The sequence below is a fragment of the Mustela nivalis genome, assembly GCF_964662115.1.
Source record: "Mustela nivalis genome assembly, contig: HAP1_SCAFFOLD_1169, whole genome shotgun sequence".
Taxonomy (NCBI): domain Eukaryota; kingdom Metazoa; phylum Chordata; class Mammalia; order Carnivora; family Mustelidae; genus Mustela; species Mustela nivalis.
Genome location: NW_028135495.1, coordinates 24,383 through 49,576, shown reverse-complemented (window position 1 = coordinate 49,576; position 25,194 = coordinate 24,383). Strand labels below are relative to the sequence as shown.

The 25,194-nt window shown below is 41.8% G+C and overlaps 1 pseudogene across 1 annotated transcript; it reads left to right on the top strand.

The window, feature by feature from the left end:
* Positions 1–417: 417 nt before the first annotated feature.
* On the top strand, positions 418–20,837 carry LOC309857745 (ubiquitin carboxyl-terminal hydrolase 12-like; annotated as a pseudogene). Its single transcript has 6 exons — positions 418–477; positions 2,256–2,332; positions 2,451–2,534; positions 16,300–16,497; positions 19,095–19,173; positions 20,539–20,837. The product of its transcript is annotated as a ubiquitin carboxyl-terminal hydrolase 12-like (transcript).
* The last annotated feature ends 4,357 nt before the right edge of the window (positions 20,838–25,194 follow it).

Sequence of the window (25,194 nt, the reverse complement as noted above, 5' to 3'; positions counted from 1 at the left end):
GGTTTGGGGATACTGTGATATAAGGTCTTTTAAGTTTATGTTACAGACTGAGGATGATGGGAGTGAGGATTAGATGGAGAAAGTGATATCACCCATTCTTGTTTTGCTCAAATATTTATTAATTTTACTTGTAATGGATGGATAGTGATCCTTCCACCCATTCCTCGCTAGCTAGGTCCTCCTGTGGTCTGCAATATGTATTTGCAGATAGTCTCATAAGAATTAAGGGTATGAATTGAGAATATTTCCTCAAAATCTCAATCGCCCTCTTGCAGTCTCAGTAAATGATCATTAGTACCATGCCTTTATCAAGTTCAGCTAGAGGAATGAAATTGAGAATTTCTCAGAATGAATATATTAGCATTTCTTCATTTAGTTTCGTACAACTGTTTGAGTACCAACTATGCCAGGTCGAAGATGGGTAGAGGTTGGCGGAAGATGAGTAAGACCTCAATTCTGATCTCAAGATGCTCACAGGTGAGCATGCAGGCTTCCAACAGATAGGTAATTCCAGTACAGTATGTTGTAGTTCAAGTAAGCATGAGTCTGTGGGAGTTGGACAACAGTGGAGCTGACCTATCCAGGTGGGAGTGGGACGGAGTTGTGCAGATTCAGAGTGGGCTTCGGGGAGACAGAGTTCATATGGCAGATGTTAGTAACACAGTGATTAATGTCCCAGTTGGTAGAAGATTGGGTTTCTGTAATGGCACCCTCTTCTTGTGTTCTTCTGTTCTTTGATGCTTTCTTCTGGTCCCATTCTTTTTCTGCTATTAATCCTTCAAATGTGGGCTTCCTCCAGGCTTTTGTTTTGGGCTGCTTGTTGTTCTGCCTTGGGAGGGTCATGTTCCATTTTGTTATCGCCTGTGCTAATGACTCCCCACCCACATCTCTAGCCTATAGGGCTTTACTGAGTCTTCCACATCCTGGGTGTGACCTGACGTTAGAATGGGCGAGTCCAGCAACAACCAGACACTTTAAAGAGTTAAATACTGCCCCACTTGGTAGTTTCCCAGTACCAACAGAACTGTAAATCCAAACGTAGTAACTCAGATATATCCAGGTGATCCAGAACAATCATTATGTCAAAGTTTGTGTGCTATAATAAAGATCAAAATCTAAAATGAAGACCCCTGAGGCCGTGCCTGAGAACCACAAACCTCATTTTGAGAAACACCAGACTCTCTAATCTTTATTTCTCTTTAGCCTACACATAAGGCCCTGCTCAGTCTGGCTTTCGCCTGTCTGTCCCATACTATCCCTTGACATCCTACCCTTCTTCCTCCCAAAATGGGCTGATTCTTTTTCCTTATGACCTCACGTTCCCTTTCCTCTGTGATGAGTCTTTCTTATTCTCTTTTTCACTGAATCTTTTGAGATCCAGGTCATTTCCCTCATGGTGTCCCTAGAATGTACGTACATGGTACCCATAGCTACTCCTGTTTGTGTAAGTACATAGTATGTACAGCCACGTAATCTGTCACAAGTTAATATGCTGATCTTATAAAATTGATGCACTGTTGAAGCAGGAAGGCATTTACTGCACTGGGCTTATAGCCCTTGTGTGTGAGAGGTACAGTCAAGAGATCTCCTGTTGTGTGCTAACATTAGGCATAGAGTCTTTGAAGGGAAGAGCTAGGAAAATTGATTTCTGAAGTTCTGTCCTAATCCAATTCAAATGAATAAGTAATAACTTGAATTTTTTTTAAATCAGATGAGTTACCCATAATTCAAACAGTACTTTATGTTAGATTTTATTTTTGAAGAAGAAGAAGGATTAAAGGAGGTCATCGATGAAGACTATAATTTGGTTGTCAGTGAAGATTGTAATTTGGCATTTTAGGCAAAATTATTTCCTTGAATAATAAAACAGCACAGGTGTGATGCCCTTTGCCAAGTGTCCCCATTTAGTCTTAGCCCGTGTTTTCTTTAAGAATTAGTATATATGGGCAGTTTGTTTCTTGTTTCACCATAATACCAAGGTTTTGGAAAATGATGTGATTTCCCATCCTCATCGTTGCTGGAAAGGGAATCAGTCACAGGTGGACTTTGCTGCTTAACCTGTACGTGTGTTGAGAGTCCTTTACTCAGTGTCCTTTTGGATAATCCAGATCCAGTAGATTTCTTTTGAACTCGTGGAAGATGAATTCTTCATGTACTTACTACTACTAATAGAAAGAATGCATTTAATTCTGTCACTTCAGAACAATGATTTACTGACAGTTAAAGAAATCAGAGGTAATTCCCTATTTTTACAGATAAGCAGCAAAGATGAAGATTTTTTAGACCTTTCTGTTGATGTGGAACAAAACACATCGATCACTCACTGCTTAAGGTAAATGGAGAGTTACTTATTTTGGAAGTTTAATGAATATCTTTGGTTTAGAGTACTTTTAAATGAATACACAGTTTTCTGGTATAGACTAAATAAATTTATCTTGAATTTTACACAGGGGTTTCAGCAACACAGAAACTCTGTGCAGTGAGTACAAATATTACTGTGAAGAATGCCGCAGCAAACAGGAAGCACACAAACGGTAATGTCACGTTTTTAAAATTTGGTAGTAGTTCTCTGGCAGTGGGTCATGTAGATGGGCTTTCCGAGCTGAAAGTTATGCCTGAAAATCTACAGAATAAAAATGCCTAGTTTTATCATTAAGTAATTAAGACTCACTAAGTTATTCCTGGGTAAGCAACAGTCAGCTCTGCAACCTCCAGTGATTTTCTCCACTTAATGAAAGTTGTTTAAGAATCATCAACCAGTACAGTTAAAATACTTGACTTTGGAGCTTGCATGCTTTATGTAAACTTGGTCTTGGTGAGGAGAAAGAGTGGGGAAGATGCTTTTCCTCGCCTCTACTGTCGCTCCTGCTAGCCCCACCTAGGATCTTGTGCTCTCTCTCATTTGGTATTTGGTGTCGAGGAATGGAATCGCGTCATCACCATTCTTATTATTTTACTTTTTATTTTGGAACAATCTCAAGCTCAAAGAAAAGTTGTATGAACAGTACCAAGAATGCTTATTTACCCAAAACCACTCAAACGTAAGGTATGAACATGAACACGTGAGTGGCTGTTTCCCACCAAAGGGAAGTTTCCCTATTGCCATAGTCACCCCCTGGGGCAAGTCACGCTGGCATGTTAACTGTTCTAGTGGAAGGTATTTTATTAGCTCGGATGTCCCAGTACTGTCCTTTCTGGAACAAAACAATCCAGTTCAGAAAGACATGTTATCTTAGTATTCATGTCTCTTTTGTCTTTTTACATTTGAAACAGTCTTTTCTTGGCTTTAAAAATCTCGACGCTTTTGAAAATTATAGATTATTTTATAGATTGTCCCTCTTTGGGTTCATCTCAACGATTGCCCCTCTTTGTGTTCTTATGATGAGGTTCAGGTTATGTATTCTGGTGGGCATCTCACAGAGGTGATGCTCTATTCTCATTGTATCCTCTTATCCATGATTCCAATTTGTCTCACGTGTGGGGTCCCTCAGACCACTCCTGAGACACACTGGAAGGACTCGCGAGACTCTGCATGTATGGTCAGGCCCAAAGCCAAGACTTGTTACAGGGAAAGATGGCAAAGCATCTCCGCAGAGCAGAAAGCCAGGGGAGCTTCCAAGAGTTCATTGCCATGGAGTCCCGCAAGACACCTAACCTCCTTCAGTACTGAGTAGGACATGGGGGAGGTGTCGTCTCCCCCGGAGGCTCATTACAGACCTAGTGTCCAAGGTTTTAAACTGAGGGTCAGACATGTAGGTACCCCTCTGTCTTCCAGAATTCTAGACCCTCTGAATGAAAGGAGGTGTTGAGTGTAAACCATATTGTTTGTCCAGACAATTTAGGCCTGTTGAGACACTCCTATCATTTAGGGAATGGTGGGAACACTCCTCAAATCCAAATTCTCGTATGTTAACCAAGGACTGTCCTTGCCAGCAGGCCTTTCCAGAAAGGATAGTCTGAGGCCTGCGAGGTTAACACTTTCCTGCCCATCCTGTTACTGGTGCTGTTCTGTTTGAGCACTTGACCGTGGTGATGTCTCCCAGAGGTCTTCACTGTTAAGCAATGGTTTTGTGCATTTATATAATTCATAAGTATTTTGTGTGGAGGTATTTTGAGGTTGTAAATATGCCCATTCCTCATCAGACTTCTAATTTTTTTCATTTTCTAAATCTCAGCATGGACTCAAGGATTTTTTTTTTTTTAATTCAGTGCTTTATGCTCCATTACCATTCGGCCAGTGGGGGCCCCTTCAAGCTATCACCCGTGTCTTTTTGGCATGTCCCATATTCTTGAGTGACCCTTTACTTTGTAGCGTAACAAGATGTTCTGTGCTCGTCTTGTACTCTCCTTGCCCCAACTCTGGTATCAGCCATTTATCCCAGGAGGCCTGCTTTCTTACAGGAGGAGGATGATGTTTAGGAAGCAGGACTTTGGTATATAAGTATGCTCACTGATACCAGGATGTCTGTGTTCCTGAGCCCCCTAGTGAAAAGAGCTGGACGGTGTGTGTGTATGTATGTATGTACTCCACACATGCTTACGTCTACCTGTCTATATTATCATGGATCTGTCTATATTGAGAAACCATGAAGTCACAATTATATCCACAGTTTCAGCCGACACCATAGGGTTCATTCTAGTTTTGTCCTTTTTAATATTCATAATTTCCTTCTGACAGTACAGATTGGTTCCCAGTATCCTTCTGTATTTACTTACTTGGTTAGTGACCCTGTCCATAACTGATCTTACCCCTCAACCGCTATGCGTGCACACAACTCCATATTGCACAGACATGCTTTCTGCTCTGCTCAGTCTTCTCCTCTCCCCTGCCTGTGCAGATGTCTACCCTAGAGGGCCCTACCTACCTAAATGGTTACACTGAAACATTCATGAAAGGAAGAAGAACTTAGATTTTTAAATGACTGTATTTTGATCTGTATTTTGACACATGTATCTATTAGGAAGGGAGAGGTTTTAGGTGATGGGCCCAAGTAATCAAAACAGAGTACTCATTGTCCCCTTCTATTAGTGAAGACGATTAGAGTACCTCCCCTAAGTTTGGTTATGTCATGGGGGTTGATAAATTAGATTAACCCTGAAAATGTTGTAGAAGGTGCCTAAGACTATTGGTTGAGGACTAAGTGTAGCTCAGAGGAGTGCCGTGATAAACTTCTTTGGCTCCATGGAGGTAAGTGCATCTGTGAGCATGAGCTGATCTTCATCCAGAATTACAAATAGCCAGACATGAGTAATTAGAAATTTTCCAGCAACTCCAGCTGCTTGTTTTGAAGACATCCATGTGAATTTAATATAGTATTTAATGGTAGATCTTTTATTAATATGTGTGGGAAATACATATACTCTGTCAAGAAATTAGAAAACACAGATTAAGTATAAATCAGTTAACAATCGTTATTTATAGAAGCATTGTTAACATTTTTGTGCATATCCTAGATTTTTAAAGAGTGTATGTGTGTACACATGTCATTCTTGAAATGGATTTGAATTCTATGTAGAGTTTTATAATTTTTTCCCTTAATAAATTACAGACGTGTCAGTGAAAGTATACTTTTACATCATTCTTCAGAGGTGCTGCATAGTACTTTTTATATGGGCATGCCATAATCTACTGAGTTTCTCAATCTAATAGTTTAGATTGTTCCCTTTTTTCACTGCTATAAGGCTTTGATAAACATATTTTGTATGTATACCTCTACCCATACACACATTTTCACACAGGTTTTAGGCTGTTTCTATAGGATAAATTGTGTGTGGGTTTATGGAAAGATAGCAGTACAGAAATCATTTTCTACTAGGATCTAGTGTCAGCCCTTCTGATAACTTGCATTGTGATATTGGGCAAGTCATTTAACCTTTTGGGTCTCACTTGATTAGTTGCTCTCTAAGATCCCTACCAACTATAGAAGTCTATAGTTTCTAGTCTCAGAATAAAAGAATAAGATAGTGGATATACAGATCATCATCCTAATTAAACAAAAATCATTTTGACATTAAAATGTTTCAGTCTGGGGGTGCTGGGTGGCTAAGTTGGCTAGGCACCTGACTCTTTATTTCAGCTCAGGTCTTGATATCAGGGTTATGAGACCGAGCCCCCCCGTGGAGTCTGCTTGGGATTCCTCTCTCCCTCTCCTCCTATTCCCCTTCCTACTTGCACACATTCTCACTTTCAAGTAAATAAATAAATAAATAAGCAATGATTTCAGTATGTTTGGAGGACAAAAACCACATGATCACCTCAGTGGATAAAGAAAAGGTATTTGATAGAATTCAACACCTGTCTATGATAAAAACAAAAAAAAAAAAAAAAAAAAAACAACCACTCAACAGACTAGGGATAGAAAGAACATACCTCAACAGAATGAAGGCCCTCTGTGACAAGCCCACAGCTACCATACTCAGCGGTGAAAAACTGAAGAGCTTGTCCTCTTGGATCCAGAACAAGACAAGGATGTCTACTCTTGCCTCTTTAATTCAACATAGTGTTGGAAGTCCTAGAGCAGTTAGGTAAGAAAAAGAAAAGAAAAGAAAGACAGCCAGATGGGAAAAGAAGTTAAATTATCTCTGTTCACAGATAATATGATCTTGTACGCAGAAAACCCTAAAGATTAAACAACAACAACAAAAAGCCTTGTTAGAACTAGTAAGTATTCAGCAGAGGTACAGATACAAAATCAGCACGTGGAAGTCCATTGCATTTCTGTACCTTGACTTGAACAGTTAGTGTATAATCTGAACAATCTGAAAAGATTGTTGAACGATCTGAACAATCTGAAAAGAAAATTAGCAAAATAATCCCATTTACAGTAGTATCAAAAAAGAATAAAATATTTAGAAATTGACTTAACAAAGGAGGCCAAGGACTTATGCACTAAAAAAAATAGAAGATATTGCTGAAAGAAATTAAAGAAGGTGAAAAAATCAATGAAAAGATACTCTGTGTTTATGAATTGCAAGACTTAACGTTAAAAGGGCCATAGTACCCAAAGCAGTCTGCACATTCAATTTAATGCCTACCAAAGTCTCAATTGAGTTTTCTGATGACATAGGGAAAAAAAATCCAAAATTTCATATGGGAAATCTTAAAGGACTCTTAAAGCCAAACAATCTCAAAAGAAAAAGCTGGAGACCTTATAGTTTTTAACTTCAAAACATATTATAGAGCTACAGTAATCAAAGCAGTGTGGTAGTAGCAATAAAGACAGACATGTAGGCCAATGGTATAGAATAGAGAGCCCAGCAGTAAATCCTCATTTATATAGTCAGATGATCTCCAAGAGTGCCAGTGCTACAGATAGATAACGTATAGCTTCAACACATATTTTGGGAACACTGGATATCCACATGCAAAAGAATGAAGTTGGACCCTTATACCATATACAGAACTCAATTCAACATGGATTAAAGACCTAAACGTAAGGCCACAACTATAAAACTCCTTAAAAAAGAAACACATGGGAAAATCTTCATGACATTGATTTTGGTAATCATTTCTTAAGTAGGACACTGAAAGCATAAGCAACAAAGGCAAAAATAAGCTGGACCATAACAAACTCAAAAACTTCTGCATAACAAAAGAAACAATAAATGGAGTGAAAAGGTATGAATGGGAGAAAATACTTGAAAACCAGTATGTGATAAGAGGTTAATATCCAGAATACATGAAGATCTCCTATAGCTCAACAACATAAACCAGGGACTCAATTTAAAAATGAACAAGGACATAGGGTGGCTCAGTGGGTTAAAGCCTCTGCTTTGGGCTCTGGTCATGATCCCAGAGGCCTGGGATCAAGCCCCACATTGGGCTCTCTGCTCAGCGGGGAGCCTGCTTCCCCACCCCTTTCTGCCTGCCTCTCTGCCTACTTGTGATTTCTGTCAAATAAATAAATAAAATCTTAAAAAAAAATGGACAAGGAACTTGAATGTTTTCCAAAGAAGATAAAAAATGGCCAACAAGCTAATCAGAAGACACTTAATGTCACAGATCATCAGGGAACTGCAAATCAGAACCACAGTGAGGTATCCCCTCACACTTGTTAGAAAAGTCACATTGCAAAAAGAAAATAAGTGTTGGTAATGGGGAGAAATTGAAACCTTGTATACTGTTGGTAGGAAGGTTAAGTGGTGCAGCTGCTTTGGAAAACAGTATGGAGGCTCCTCAGAATACTAAAAACAGAATTACCACATGACCCAGCATTCTTGCTTCTAGATACACACCCAAAAGAATTTGAAAACAGTGTATCAAAGAGATTATATGTACTCCTTTGTTTATTGCTGCAGTGTTCACATTAACAAAGAGGTGGAAACAACTTAAATGTCCATCAACAGATGAATGGATAAAGAACATGTGGGATGGACATCTAGTGGATATTATTCTGCCTTAAAGCAGAAGGACATTTGGTTATACCACCAGGTAGATGGATCTTGAGTGTATTATGCTAAGTGAAATAAGCTAATCACAAAAGCCAAAAAGAAACATTGTAATCACAAAAAGACAATTTCTGGATGACTCCAGTTATATGAAGACTCTAAGTAGTCACATTCTTAGCAACAAGTAAAATGCTGGTTGCCAGGGTCTTGGGGGAGGGGCAAAGGAGAGTTGTTCAGTGGGTGTAGAGTTTCCGTGTGCAAGATGAGAAAGTTCTAGAGATCTGTTGCACAACAATGGTGCTAATTGGAAACACTGCTATACTATACATTTAGAAAGGGTTAAGGTGCAGTTTATGTTACGTGTTTCTTAACCACAGAAGGAAAAGGCATGTGGTTTGGCCTTCATTCAGACTATATATGTTCCTATATGCAGACAATGTGTTCCTCAAAACCAGAGGTTTCAGTATTGGAATCCTCAAGAATGAATTTGGGAGATGTTACCTTAAAAGAAGTATTCCATGATCAAATGAGTTCGCTCTATAATAAAATTTCCTCTTCATTATTTATTCATGCTTCATATTACAGACTCTGAGAAGACTCACAGAATGGGAGAAATTTATCTTTTTATCTATCTTTATGCAGAATTTATCTGTGCAGGGACTTCTTTTACATGGCCCACCTGTTGGACTGTATAGGGCTGTATACCCAGGCTTGGCAGATGTAGGTGAACAGCCAGAAGCTGATGCCCAGTGGGAGGATAAAGCCCCTGAGGAAAAGCAAAGTGCTTTCCCTCAGGGAACTGGAATGTGAGGATTAGGATTCCGATGGCTTTGCTTTCCAAGGTGTTTTCCTGTCCTCTGGGCGTGGGGGTGGTGGGGGATGTTTTTTGAAGCTGCTCTGCTGTCACTCTTCTCTGCCTCAGAGCAGGGTTCAGTGAGTGGCTGCACCGGGGGCTGAGCCCGCCTGACTGGTTCTCTGCTAGGCGTCCTTCCTCTCTTCACTCTTCACTTCCAGGCCTGGGGCCGGCCGTGTGAGGCATCGGGGAAGACCCGTGCGGTGCCCAGGTCAGCAGCATCGAGGTGTCATGGCCTCTGTCTCCCATCTACTCTGGTCTAGTCGTTGAGGTCCTTCCTGTTTCTGAGGGCAAGTTCTTCCATTTTGCTCCATTTTCAAAACCAGCTCCATATCCGATTCTTCCATGTGCAGGTCCTAGTCACGGCTAGTGTCATGTTGGCAGCCTTGTCATGGCCACATGCCCTGTCACTCCTGGCATGTAGCCTGCTGTAACAGGATACCATAGACTGGGTGCGTGACAAGCGCCAGGGGCGTCCTTAGAGTTCTGGGCGCTAGCAGTCCCAAATCAAGGCGCCAGCATGCCCTGTGCCCGTGAGGGCTCTCTTCCTGCTTCCTCGAAGGTGCCTTCTCACACCGCGTCCTCACGAGCTGGAAGGATGCTGGCAGACTGTCTCAGGTCTCTGTTACAAGGATACCAGTTCCATTCCTTAGGGCTCCAATTTCATGACCTAAGCATCTCCCAAGGCCCCGCCTCCTAGTACCATCACGTTAGGTTTTGAGCATGGGACCTTCTTGGGACTTTGAGGGGCTGCCTTTCCTCTCAGTGCTGACAACTCAGTCATGTGGTGTCTTCGTCACCTTTGGTCTAGCCTCTGTTCCCCTCTCACTCCTTAGCCTGCCTACCCCAGGTAGGCCTTCTGGATGGGATAGTATATGAGAATAATGGGATTTCATGTGTGTACAACTACGGAACTCTTCTGTGTGGTCATAACTTCTCTGCTGGGGCACCTGGGTGGCTCAGGCAGGTAAGTGTCTGCCTTTGGCTCAGGTCATGATCCCAGGGTCCTGTGATCCCCCCACCCCCTGCTCGGCGTGGAGCCTGCTTTTTCTTCTCCCTTTGCTGCTCCCGTCCCTCGTTCTCTCTCTCTCTTTCTCTGCCAAATAAATACAAATCTTCAAAAAAAAAAAAAAAAAAGGTCTTCTCTGCCAACAGAATTTTATTAAGTTCTTAGGTGCTTGTGCTAGGATATTAAATTTCGCTCTGGCAGAGTTTGCCTATTAGTGCCCTTTGGCCCACATTCACCGTACAGCCCTCTTTGCTGGGCTCACAGAGCTTATACAGATGGGAAGATATACTTTAAAAGAGTGGCTTCTGGCTTTTCTTGACCAGGGGGGAAGGGTGAAAAATCAAAACAGCAGACAGCTTTGGAACCTGGCACCTGCGGTCCTGGGGCCGACTGTTGCCTCCGTGGAGTAGCTGGTATTCCGGTCCGGGAATGGTGGCAGACAGTGCCTGTTCTCCAGTGCCCCCACTCCTGTAGGATGCTCTCACTCTGGCTCCTCTCCGAGGGACTCCCCTTGGTCTGCTGCTGAAAGAAGCTTCCAAGAGTTTCTTTACCCCAGTGGCTTTTGATCAGTGGATGGAGATGAGAGTGCGAAAACCCAGTTACCTTGCTGCCTGTGCAGAGTAGAGAAATTCAGAGCTCAGAGCTGAAGCTGCCCTCTGTGCCACCTTTCCAGAGACTGAATCCTTAGCTGGCTTCTTCCCTTTCCTTCTTGGCTCCCTCCATCTAATTAGCCAGAAGCTAATTAGAATAGGAAGGATGTGATTGCTGCCTCTTCTTGCAGTGGTTTGATTTGTGACCTGGTGTGTAACGTCGGCAGTGCATTTTTGCCAAGAAAATAAGTCTGCCCTTCCCTGGTTTTCTAGAAAAATATTTGGATTAGATTGGAAGAGGACATGCTTGTTTTTAAAAAATCACATTGCTGATAAGCATATGTTTTCTGCCAAGATGTAAAATTTCTGTAAAATTTAAGTGGGGTCAAGGTTTCTTTTCTTCAGGAGGAGAAGGATGCTATCTTATCTTAAGATGTCCCTTACGTATTTATTATTATTACTTTGCTAATTTAGGAATATAAAGAAGTCTTTCCATTTTTACAGTTATTGGTCTTTAGAAAGAACCTGAGGAAAAAACATCATTGCATTTAGAACTATTGTATCATCACCGACTGAGGTTTATATGTTGCTGGGTTCAGTTCGATAATGTTCTCTTGATTTTCATGTCTTTGAAATATCATGAGGGGTATCATTAGTCTGTAATTTTCTTAAACCTCTGTCAGGTTTTGGTGTCAGGTTCATGCTGGTCTCAAAAATGAGTTGGTGATATGAACATTGGAGTACAGATGGCCCTTTTTTTTCACGACATCTGTATCTTTGGGGTAAATACCAAGTAGTGCAATTGCAGGGTCTTAGGGAAGCTCTATTTTTATTTTCTTTCTTTTGTGTGTGTGTATGATGGAACTGTTCTTTATTTTATTAATTTTTTAATTAATTTTAAAATTTTTTATAAGCATATAGTATATTTTTATCCCCAGGGGTACAGGTCTGTGTATTGCCAGGTTTACACATTTCACAGCACTCACCATAGCACATACCCTCCCCAATGTCCATAACTCCACCACACGGTCGCCAAACTGTGGACAGGACCAAGATGCCCTTCAACAGATGAATGGATAAAGAAGATGTGGTCCATATATACTATGGAATATTACACCTCCATCAGAAAAGATGAATACCCAACTTTTGTATCAACATGGACAGGACTGGAAGAGATGATGCTGAGTGAAATAAGTCAAGCAGAGAGAGTCAAGTGTCATATGGTTTCACTTACTTGTGAGCATAAGGAATAACATGGAGGAGATGGGAGATGGGGAGAAGTGAGTGAGGGGAAATCGGAGTGTCGGGAGACAAACCATGAGAGACTGTGGATTCTGAGAAACAAACTGAGGGTTTTGGAGGGGAGGGGGAGGGGGGGTTGGGTGAGCCTGGTGGTGGGTATTATGGAGGGCACGTACTGCATGGAGCACTGGGTGTGGTTCATAAGCAATGAATGTTGGAACACTGAAAAGAAATAAAATAAAAATGAGTTGGTGATGTTTCCCTTTTGCATAAAGGGGCTTGTGTAAGGTGGGTGTAGGCACAGGCATATCTCACTTTACTGTGCTTCACAGATACTGCATTTTTTTTTTAACAAGTTGAAGGTTTATGGCATCCCTGAGACAAACAAGTCTAGTAATGCCCTTTTTCTGATGGTATTTGCTGACTTCACGTCTCTATGTCATCCCCACGGTATTTCTGACTTTTTCATTATTATTACATTTGTTACAGTGATCTGTGATCAGTGATCTTTGATGTCACTCTTGTAATTGTCGGGGTTACCATAGACCATGCCATATAAGATGATGAGCTTACCTGATACATGTGTGTGTCCTGACTGCTCTGTCCACTGGCCATTCCCCCACCTCTTCTCCTTTCCTCTGGCCCCTCTGTTCCCTGAGACACAATGGAACTGAAATGAGGCCAGGTAGTAGCCCTACAGTGGCCTCTAAGTGCTCAAGTGAAAGGAAAACTCACATGTCTCTCACTTTGAATCAAAAGCTAGAAATGGTTAAGATTAGGGAGGAAGGCATGTTGAAAGCCAGCATAGACTAAAAGCTAGGTTATTTGTGCCAAACATCAGCCAAGTCGGGAGTGCAAAGGAAACAATCTTGAAGGACATTAAAAGTGCTACTCCTGTGAGCATATGAATGATAAGAAAGTGAAAAAAAATTCTGTTGCTGATACGGAGAAAGTTCGAGTGGTCTGGAGAGAAGAGCAAACCAGCCCCAGCATTCCCTTAAGCCAAAGCCTGACCCCGAGCAAGACCCTAGGTCTCTGTGATTCTGGGAGGGCTGAGAGAGGTGAGGAAGCTGCAGAGAGAAGTCTGAAGCTGCAGAGGCTGGTCCATGAGGTTGAAAGAAAGAACCAGCTCCATAACAGAAGGTACAAGGTGAAGCAGCAAGGGCTGGGGGAGAAGCTGCAGCGATTTCTCCAGAAGGTCCAGCTACAACAGCGATGAAAGCGGCTACACACCACAGCAGGTTTCCAGTGTAGACAAGACAGCCTTCTACTGAAAGAAGATGCCATCAAGGACTTTCAGAGCTAGAGAGGATAAGTCAGTGCCTGGCTCCACAGCTTCAGAGGACAGGCTGACTCTCACGTTAGGAGCTAATGCAGCTGGTGACTTCAGCTGAAGCCGGGGCTCACTGACCATTCCGAAAATTCTAGGGCCCTTCAGAATTACTCTAAACCTACTCTGCCCATGCTCTAGAAATGGAACAATGAAGCCTGGGTGACAGCACGTCTGTTTCCAACATTACTGAATATTTGAAGCCCACTGTTTAAGACCTGCTTCTCAGAAAAAAAATTCTTTCAAATACTGCTGCTCACTCACTGATACTGCGCCTGGTCTCCCAAGAGCTCTGATGAAGATGTGCAATGAGATGAGTGTTTTCATGGCTGTTGACACGGCATCCATTCCATAGCCTACGGATCAAGGAGTCATCTTGACTTTCCAGTCTTATTCTTTAAGAAATATATTTCATAAGGCTCTAGCTGTCTAGAAAGTGATTCCTCTGATGGATCCGGACAAAGTCAATTGAATGCTTCCTGGAATGGGATACTATTAAGAACAATCAGAAGAGGTCAAAATATCCACATTTGTTTGACGTTTGGAAGAAGTTAGTTCCCACCGTCCCTGAGGACTTGGAGGGGTTCAGGCCGTCCACGGAGACAGTCACCACAGAGGTGGTGGAAACAGCAAGAGAACTGGGGTTAGAAGTGGGGCGGGAAGATGGGCCCGCACGGCTGCCGTCTCATGATCAGACTTGGACGGATGAGGAGCTGCTTCTCGTGGATGAGCCAGGAAAGTGGATTGTTGAGCTGGAATCTGCTCCTGGCTCAGATGCCGTGAAGAGTGTTGCAGTGACCACAAAGGATTTAGAATCTAACATCAACTTACCTTAGAAAGCAGCAGCAGCTTTAAGTGGACTGACTCTAATTCTGAAAGAAATTCTGTGGGTGAAACACTTGAACAGCCTCCTGTGCTACAAAGAAATCCTCTATGAAAGGAAGAGCCAGTCGATGTGGCAGACTTTCTTGTCTTCCTTTAAGAAATTGCCACAGCCCCCACCAGCCTGCAGTGGCACCGCCCTCATCAGTCAGCCACCATCAGCAGGGAGCCAGGACTCTCATCCCCAACAGAGAGATTATGACTTGTTAAAGTTTTAGATGATGGTTTGCCTTTTTTAGCAATGAAGTATTTCTTAATTAACGTATCTGCATTGTTTTTCTAGATATAATGCTGTTGTGCATTTAATAGTAACGGTATGGTGTAAATCTAACTTTAGTATGCACTGGGAAAACAAAAATTTCATTTCACTGGCTGTATTGCGATATTTACTTACCTATGGTGGTCTGAAACTGAACTCACAGTATCTCTGTGATACGCCTGTCTCCTGGATTTTTCCAGTTTTTCACAATATAACTCTAGAAATTTTTTTTTGAGAAGTCTTGTATTTTTTTTTAAAGATTTTATTTATTTATTTGACAGAGAGAGATCACAAACAGGCAGAGAGGCAGGCAGAGAGAGAGGAGGAAGCAGGCTCTCTGCTGAGCAGAGAGCCCGATGCGGGGCTCGATCCCAGGACCCTGGGATCATGACCTGAGCCGAAGGCAGCGGCTTAACCCACTGAGCCACCCAGGCACCTGAGAAGTCTTGTATTTGAGATGATTTATTTCCCTTCTAGAAGTGGGATTACTGAGGCAAAGACCATAGAGACTCTTACACTGCTGGATTTCTTTCCAGGAATGATTATCTGTTTATGTTTATTCTTACTAATCTTTTTCAAAGGTCAGGGTAGAATAGTAAATGTTTCTGGAATAATAAGCTGCCCACCACATTTAAGATTTGTAGGATGCAGATTTACTATAATGCTACAAAATGATTCTTGTTTTTATTTCATTATAGACACTGGCTTTGTAAATTTCATTTTTTAATTATGAAAAGCGTTTTGCTTCATTGAACACATACAAAATTTGGTTCCGCTACATTTGTCAACTATCTGTCGTGTGCCAAGCGTGTTGTTGTTCAGTAGAGAAATAAAATGGGGGGGAGAAAAAAGGTTTCTACCTGTCAAGATTTCAGATCCTAGAAGAGAAAAACCCACAGTCATCTAAATATTTTATGGTGTAATAAACCGTATTCGCCCACTGTGACTCCGCGAAGTGCCGATGGGGGATTGAAGGGAGGAGGTACTGATGCCAGGGTTACAATGTGAGTTGAGCCGTCAGAAGAATAAACTTCCGTTAGATGAAGTAGAAGTTCAGAGGTCGTGCCAGGGAGAAAAGGCACTGAAGGGCATACTAAAGATTGTCCAAAATGTGAAAGATGGCCAGTTGTTTTACAGTTAAAAACTTTTCTCCTAAATTTGCAGGTCATTTAACTCCCATCCTAGAATACATGTCGTCCTCATTCTTGATCTGGAGCTATTTACCTCTGGCAAACCCCTTTCACAGAATGGTCTTTAGTAATGCTTTTCTCACTGCGCCTGTCCTCCACCTGTTAGTGAGTTCTACTGACCGATGGAACAGTCAGCTCTCGGTCTCCACGCACACCCAGAGGAGTCAGCAGCTGTGAGGAACTGCTTTTCCTCCGCCCATCGTGTCGGCCTCCTGTGCAGTCCGCCCGATCCTGGGGGCCTGTATTTCAGAATACAGATTTCTGAAGTAACTTTGTTCAGATTTCTGAACAAAGGACTGTTTTGAAGCTGTATGGAGTACAAAGTCCTGTTACATTGTTTGGTGCTGGTGGTTGGGGTGGGATCTTCGCAAGACATTCGGGATGTTGCTTCGCCGATGTAAAAATAACGGGTAGGAATACGCAAAAGTGGTCAGTGCTGGGCTACTCACACTTTCCGTGACCTGTTTGTTAATGGAATCAGAAAGTTTGAGAGTTCTTTTAAAGATGTGCTCTGAATGCCTTTCCTGAAATTTTGTTTCCGTGTTTATTTGAATAGGATGAAAGTTAAAAAACTGCCCATGATTCTGGCTCTGCACCTGAAGAGGTTTAAATACATGGATCAGCTTCATCGATACACAAAACTGTCTTACCGGGTAGTGTTTCCTTTAGAGCTTCGTCTGTTTAACACCTCTGGTGATGCAACCAATCCTGACAGAATGTACGACCTTGTCGCCGTGGTGGTTCACTGTGGAAGGTAAGCGCAGCCGTGGGCCGTGCGGGCCAGGATCTCTGTCCGTGGGGCAGGTGTGCAGGATGTTCTGTGCCTGCCATTTGTGGCTGGCGTGGCTTCGTACAGTACCCCCTGAATGTCCACGCTATCCTACGCAAAATGCAGTCCTATTAACAACCTGCCACGGTGTTACTGTTAAAGGGGGAATGCAAATCACTTAGCTGCTGCTACTGTGTTCTTAACAATAACGACACCCTTAGAGTACCTTTTCACATCCTAACTTAACTGTGCTGTAGCCTCTTCAGATTCAGGGACAGTTCTTAGGTTTCCCTCTGCTTGGATGATGCTGGGGTTCCTGGAATTGCTCTGCTCACAAGACCGTGAGCTCTGAGATTCCTGGTCACAGCTGGGCTCCCTCCCCAACTCCTTATTCCTCTTCTCTCACTGCAATCCCCCTGCCGCCTTCCCCTCCTGGCCTCCTCAGACCTCTCTGAAAGCCGTGCTGGGTGCCCTTCTCATCCAGCCCTGCTCCATGTGGGGCCACGCCTCTGTGTTCACCCAGCTGCTGGATGTGTCCTGCCCGCAGTAGCTCACTGCTCGGTACGGTGTGTGTTTATCAGTTTGGGGGGCCGTCTCCGGTAGCAGAACAGGCACTTCTTAAAACAGGAAGTGATCCTCCCATTAACAAAAGATTGAAAACATTTTCAAACCTTATTTTCTACTGACAAGATTTACTCGTAGTTACGTTTCATAGGAGAGTGTAAAGGGTTTAGGTTGCCGCATCCTTGCCGCGGTGATGCCTATTGCCAGCAGGCCTGTGTCTGCCCAGCTCCCGTGGTCCTGCTCCTGCGTGTCTGGCATCTCGCGGATTTCCGGCAGGTGCTTCTGGACTTCGTGCGTGTGATCCTTTCATTCCCTCTCAGGGCCCAGCTCCACTGTAACCAACTTCCTCAGCTCTCCTCCCCCCAGCTGCCCCCTCCTGGGTGAGGCCTGTAGGTTGCACTACCCCTGCAACTCCGCTTTTATATCGTATGGGGCCCCGTATGGTGTTCTTGGAGAGGTCTCTCCTGTGCTCACGGTGTCCTCAGGCCAGGAGGCTGTGGTGCCTTTCTGAGCCCCACAGCAACCAGCAGTTATTAGCCCATGGGATGTATTCATACCATACTGCACTGAGCATGTCTTGTGTTCAGGATGCACGTCCCTAAGCCACGGCTCTTGTAGGGTGAAGTTTACCAGCCTTTCTTCTTACTAGTTTCTGTAGTGAACATTTGTCTTTTGTCCTTCAGACTGCCTCTCTGCCACAGGAACAGGCTGCTACCCTTTTCAGTCTCACACCCAAGGGTTCTCAGCCCACCTGCCTCCTTTCCTGTCTGGCTCTGTTCCTCTGCCTTTCTGAGACTTTTTCTTTATGTTCACCACTTTAAAAATTAAAAAAAAAATTCTTATCATCTCACTATGAAACACAAGACTCTAGTTGAATCCTATAGGAATGGGGAAGTTTTGTTCTTGTTTTTTGGTGGCTTTTTTGTGTTTTTTTTGTGTGTTTGTTTGTTTTGTTTTAGTTTTTTCCAGTATTAAAAGCCTTAAAAAAAAAAGGTTCTGAGGTATTTTCTTCTGTGGAGAAAGAGCAGTTCTGTTGTTTTGTCATTTTGTCACCTGAGGTACTCGTTTCACCTAATAATCAGAGGAGCCTAGGCAGGGACACATGGGAGGGTTCTTATTCTATTATCTGATTATCTGATGTTGCTAATCACCATAAACAGCACTTTGTGTTGAAAATTATCTCAAATTCTATAATATAATAATTCTAATAGAATTAAAACTTAAAGAATTATATAGGAGCTTTTATAAGATTGAGTCATACTTAATCTGCGAGAGGTTAAAATCCTTGCCATGTCCTTTATAAAGCAAAGGATTTTTTTGAAAAACAAAACAAAAACAAAAAAACCCACCTGCATTTTAATGCATTTCTAGATTTCTTTATTCCAAATTTGTTTAAAATGAGCTGCAGAGGCAATTCCAAGAATTATAATGACTAAGATCCAGGTACTTAAAAATAGCACTAATAATACTAGCAAAATGTCATTTGTTTTTAAAGAAGTTTCTGAGGGTCAAGCTTCATTTTAGAACTATAGATGTGATATGTGTTTTTTTAGGCATCACAAGGTATTTTTCCTCAAGAGAAAAATGATCGCCAAGGGAATAAAACTTAGAAAAAATTCTACGTATGTTCTGTATTTTAACTCAGGGGGCTCTGACCCTTGATCCTTTCTCTCTCCCAAATGCTAAAAAATATATTTAAATTTTTCAGAGAAGCAAATTTGAAAATTATTTTAAATATTACAATTAAAAAATTATTACAAAGACCACAACAATTTTAATAGCATAGATTTATGTAAATAGAATGCTCGTTATAGCTCTCAAAGTAGAGTAGTGATTATTTGATTATAAAATTGAAGGCCAGTTCACATCAGTGTAGCTTGATATTTTGGGGAGGAATAGATAAGGAGTATTTTCATCAGTTTCAGTTATTCTCCTTTATAGAACATGACGTCAAGGGCATAGAAGAGTGGTATTAATAAACATTGTATATAATTAACTTCTCTTTCTCTTTGTTTTAGTGGTCCCAATTGAGGACATTATATTGCAATAGTTAAGAGTCATGATTTTTGGTTATTGTTTGATGATGACATTGTAGAAGTAAATAGTTCCTGAATTTCTTATTTTTATTCAAAGTTGTGTGTGTATTTTACTCTTCAGTTTTTTTCTCCCAGCCTCTCATTCATATTACAGGTGATGAATATTGGATAATTGTTGAAGTTTTCAGATTGTAGTCAGATTTCTACTTCTTACTCCCCAACAGCCAACCCCAATGCTTGAATGGTCAGGTGACCTTCAAAATGCATAGAGTAAAACAAAGAAAAGCTTTCCACAAGAGAACTAGTTTTAAAAAGTCTTTCATTGTCTAAAAAAAATGATTGAGTTATAATACACCTACAGAAAGTATATGGATCTAAAGCAGCACTTGAATTTTTTTTTTTTTTTAGATTTTATTTATTTATTTGACAGAGCTCACAAGTAGGCAGAGAGGCAGGCAGAGAGAGAAATTGGAGGAAGCAGGCTCCCCACCGAGCAGAGAGCCCGATGTAGGGCTCAATCCCAGGACCCCAGGATCATGACCTGAGCCGAAGGCAGAGGCTTTAACCCACTGAGCCGGCCAGGTGCCCCAGCACTTGAATTTTTTATGTGTGGGTTTGCATACACACGTATGTATGTGCACATGCACACTCTGTAACCACTCTCCAGACCAAGGGAGAGTACACTGGTAACACCCTCCGATAAGCCCCCTTATCCTTTTCCCGGTCAGTCTTCACAGTTTTCCCTCCCATTCCCCACCGTCCTCTGAACCCACTATTGATGACTGATCATTATGATTAGTTGTGCCTCTGTTTGACTATAAATGGACTCCTCCAGTGTGACTTCTTTTGTATCCAGCAGTTCACTCTTGCTGCCTATGGTAGTGGTTCTTTTTTATTGCTCCGTAATTTCTCATTGTAAGAATATAACAAGTTAGAGATTTGCCTTTTTATCCCTTCCTGACTATTCTCAATAAAACTGCCTCAATCACCCCTATCTAATGCTGGATATACGCACTCATTTTTCTTGGGTAATTGTTAGGTAGGACCATAAGAAATTGCCGTTTTCGTAGGTCACAAATGGTTGGGAATTGGTGGTTTCAAGTGGGTCAGGTAATTCTGTTCCCTAGGAATAGACTTGCTGGATCGAAGCCTAGTTGTGTGTTCAGCCTTTACAAGATAATGCTAAACATTTCCTCAAGGTCTCCGTTCCATTCTGCCTTCCTGCCAGCTACGTGTGGGAGCCCTGTTTACTGCACTTTCTCACCAATACTGGGCATGATCAGTCTTTTTAACTTAAGCCATTCTTGTGCAGAGCTGTTTTATAAACATAAGCAGGAAAATGAGAGGCACGATTCTAAGAAATGTGCAAGACTTTACTGGACTGTAGAGCTCATTTCTGTACTAATATTTCCATTTTGCCTCACAGAAAATAGATGCACAAGCTATTGAAGAATTCTACGGGTTGACATCAGATATCTCAAAGAACTCAGAGTCTGGTTACATCCTTTTCTATCAGTCTCTGGACTGAGCGGGACCGTGATGAAGAGATACTTTCTGCCTCATTTCTTCTCTGGTTATTTTGGAAAGGATCAAGCACTGATTTTTCAAGACAAGAGAAATGCAGGAAGCTCAGGGGGCAGTAGCACACTTTGCACACAATAAAGCAAAGACTATGGATTAACACGCTCTTCCTATCATGGTAGTTGATTTATTTGCTCAGGTATCATGCTGGCTGTGCAGTTCCACACAACAAGGAAGTGAAATCAGAGATAGCAGCTCCTCTTGTAAAACAGCCTTCCAGTAACTGATATGCATTTCTCTTTATTAATTGCACCAGTAATGAGTTGAACTCCTTGGAGGTGCTGTAGAAAGACTAGGAATCTGTGCTAGGTTGTATTGATCATTTAAGGAGATCACACCGAACACACTGCGTAAATTTGCCCGTGTTGAAGCCACACAGGAGGAATATTTAGTGTCTTTTCAAGTGTAAACCAGAACTGCATTTGGGCCCAACACTTGCGGTTGCCTTCCTGATGTCAGAACTCAGCTCACTAGAATCCAGTGTCAGGAAGGCAAATATGTTTTGCTTCTCTGAAGAAGCTTATAATAATATACAGTATATGTATATGTAGGGAACAATTGGTCAAAAGTGGCTTTTTGTTTTCCCAAGGGGAAAGACTGGCTTTGTAATTATCATTTTTTTTCTTATTTATTTTACTTAAAACTGGTAGAGACGTAAGTATTTTGTGAAGTGCCCATGATTCTGTCAGTAAAATTGAGCATATTTTTATTAGTTTTTGTCAGTTTTACTAGTCCTTTTGTTTGTTTCTATTTTGAAGGTGAATTTTAAACTCTATTTTAAAGTCCTAGGATACCTTAAGAAAAATTTGCAATGCGAGGAGATAAATACTCTTTTTCAGGAGGAACTGATATCTCTGGCTAATATTTGTCCTTTGTTAGAGTTTATAAATCAGTTGTTCAGCTTTAATCTCAGCAGCATAAAAAACTGTCAGAATCTCCCTGTCATAGTTGGAAGGATGAAGGAACGTGTGGCCCCGTGGGGGCGCACCAGTCCTGACCACTCTCAAGTTCTCGGACGTTTCAGGATGAGGCCGTGCTTGGAAAATTGGTGTCGTAGCAGTTATGTTGTTTTCAAACGTCATTCTTTACCCGGGAAAGAAGTAATCTGTCAGAACCCCAGCAGCCCCCGAGGCTCGCTGCACACACCGACGAAGATGAAGTGTTTGTGGCGCAGGCCGGGCACACGCGGAGCAAGTCCTTTTCTCTTCCTCCCACCCCCTCCCGCCATCTTCACAAACCTTACTGGAAGAGTGTTCAGAGATTACACTTTGCCTTTGTTAAGACTTTGTTCTGTTGGGAGTTTGAAGAAGTAATATATGTCATGTCAAGTGCACGTGAACCATGGCGGTCGGCACTTTTCCACGCATCATTAAGTTGTCGGACGGTGGCCAAAGGTAACATGCAGGAGATGATTGAATACAGAGTCCAACTCACAGCGATCAGGCCTTGGATGTTCTTCAAGTCCCTTTAGGAAGTAATTTTTTTTTACTTGCTGTAATTTTCTAAAATTCTTTGACTAATACTGTTTAATATGAAAAAAAAACTTTTTTGTCTGCTGCTATTTATTAACATTTATTATCTGTATCTTTTAGCTCAGGAAATGACTTCACCTACTCGTTCCATGAACTGATCTTTAACAGGGTCACTTGGCTAATCGGGCTGTTTCAACAGATGTGCTGGGAGAATATGATGTATTTTGACAACTTGTTTTTTAAGATTATAGTTGCTAAAACCTGACGCTGGCTGGAGTGGGTTTGTACAAATTATGTAGCCTGCCCAATGACTACATTGCACAGAGAATCATGACTGAGAATGTGGGGAAGGTCACAGACGTTGAAGTGGATACATTTTTTTATTTTGAGGGTTAAACCAAATTGTCTTGGAACTCGAGGCTGTGTTTCTGCAGCGTTGAGCGCAGAGAGACGTAAAGTGAGGCTGAGGCAGTCTTCACTTGAGTCAGGCCACAGCATGGATAAGAGAGATAGATGAAGTCATTTGCATAGAGGTACAGCATTGGAATACTACGCTGTGTTTGTTTCTACATTTTGCATTTTTAAAAAATACAGTAAAAGCAAGGTTAAATCTCCTATTAAAGCAAGTTCTAGCATTTTTATTGAGTTCTTTGGTAGTCACACACTGTTCACATCTACACCATGTTTAATAGTATGATTTGTCCGGGGAGGGACTGTGGGGTGATGGTTCTCAGTTTCCTTTTTACTCTTAGTACAGCTGCATCTACATAAAATGTTTTGAAGCTTATACTTTGAAAACAAAGGGTTAGGGTTGGGGGGGAAAATGCAGGTAGTTAGTAAGAAAAATGACCCATCTAGAAAGCATTGTGAGGTTGTATCTTGGTTGACTGTGATTGAAATGAGGGGTGGGGGTAGTAAAGGGTGGCTGACTGCTCTCTAACCATGTACATGTTTGTTGGGATGGCTGTCCCATATTTTTTGCATATTGGAATAAAAATTTCTATAAATTATCGTAACTGAAAGTAAATATTCTAAATTAAGTCTCACTGCTAAGTCCTATGGCTTCTGTCTTGGAAACTTCACCTTTAGAAGATTGCTTAAGACAGGAACCGTGAGACCAGGAAAAGGGAAAAAAAGGACGTGTAATATATGGGTCTTGTTGCCTCTAACCATCAGTATCGGGTTTTTTTCTTTTTGGTGATGGCAGTAGAAAGACCTCACTTTCATAACATACTACTCTTGATACTTTCTTTAAGGACACTTTTCATTAAAGATTCTCCCATGAGGTATTTAACTGGGAGCCGGGAGGCTAAGGCGCTCAGGTCCTGGCTCTTCAGTGAATTTAACTGTGTGACTTTGGGCAAGTCACTTAACCTCTCTGTGCTTCAGTCTCCCTATCTTGTAAAATGGGAGTAATACCTACCTTACAGGGTTGTTGTGGGGATTAATTAGATATACTGTCTGTAAAGCATCTAAGGTTCTTGAAGAAGGCGCTATATAAATACAAAATAATATCTATTAAAGTTGGTTTATTTGTGCTTGTGGGCTTTTGAGTGTCTTTTTTTCTCTCTGCCTAAAATATCTTTGCGAATTAGAATAGTTGACCCATGAACAACACGGAAGTTTGGGCTGTGTGGGTCTGCTTTGAAGTGGATTTTTTTTCGATAAATGTAGTACTATGAACATGGTTTCTCTTAGGATTTTTCTTAACATTTTCTCTTCTCTAGCTCTGTTGTCAGAACAAAGTATATAAAACATATACAAACGGTGTGTTAATGGCCTGCGGATGTTATCAGTAACAGGACAACAGTAGACTCATAATAGTTTTTGGAGAGTCAAAAGTTAGGCAGGGTTTCTTCGACTGCCTAGACACGGTGCCCCTTACCCCTGGGTGGTTCCAGTTCAACTGGATACACTAGGAGAACGGCCTTACTGCTTTTGCTGCGAACTTACTCCCTCTGTTACCCAAAGAGATTGTCCCAGAACAGCCTTCAGCAGGTGTAAAACAGCACGCGCAGTCACGTGTGATCCTCACGCACCTCGCATCCATCTTTCCATAGTAGCACTGTCTTTCCCCAAATCCCAAGATTAAAAATGTAAATTTAGGATCACAGACTCTGAGAGGGGCAAATAGGTTAAAGGGCAGCATTTTTAGCACTCCTTGCCCCTCCCAGTGTAGCAAAATCGGTATGTTGGGGGTATTCCCCCTGTGCTGGAGTACTCGAAGCCCTGCTCCCCCGCTCACTGACTCAGTAAGTAGGCGCTAATCCTGCCTTTCTGTGTAATCCACCTCCCTCGCTCTTGGGTGACCATCCCGGAAACACTCTCGGGTACTCATCTCTCTGAAGGAGCGCAGTAATGGGTGAACTAGATCATCACTGGGGACCTTAGATGGCATTCTCTCTTATAAACATCTGTATCACACACCTTGTGTGGAAACTTTAATCAATGAAAGTGTCTGCACTCTCGAGAGCTGCTCGTGAACCGTTGCAAAGCCAAGACTTCCCCTCCCTTTATTCAAGTTCCTTCGTTACCCAGTACCTGTTTCTCTTCTTTTGAAGCTTTTTTTTTTTAAACTTTGTGCATTTGTGTTTTCTTTTTTTTTTTAATTTTTTAAAAAGATTTTATTTATTTTAATTTGAGAAAGAGGGAGAGACTGAAAGAGATGTGAGAGCGGAGGAGACCTGAGGTAGAAGCAGACTCCCCACTGAGCGAGGAGCTTAATGTGGGACTCGATCCCCGGATCCTAGAATCATGACCTGAACCAAAGGCTGTCACTTAACAAGCTGATCCACTCAGGAGCCCCTCGATGTTTTCTGTGATAACATAGTACTTTTTTTTATTTCCAGAGCTGCTGCAATAACAACCCATCATTTGTTGGTTGATGGCATGAGAGGCTGTTGGTATACTCAGCATTTTGCTTTCGATCTTGACAATGACCTCCATGGATATGTGGAATCCTCATTTTACAAGAAGAAACGAAAACTCTCCAAGGCGCAGGCATTTTCCCACAGTCACTCAGCTGGAAC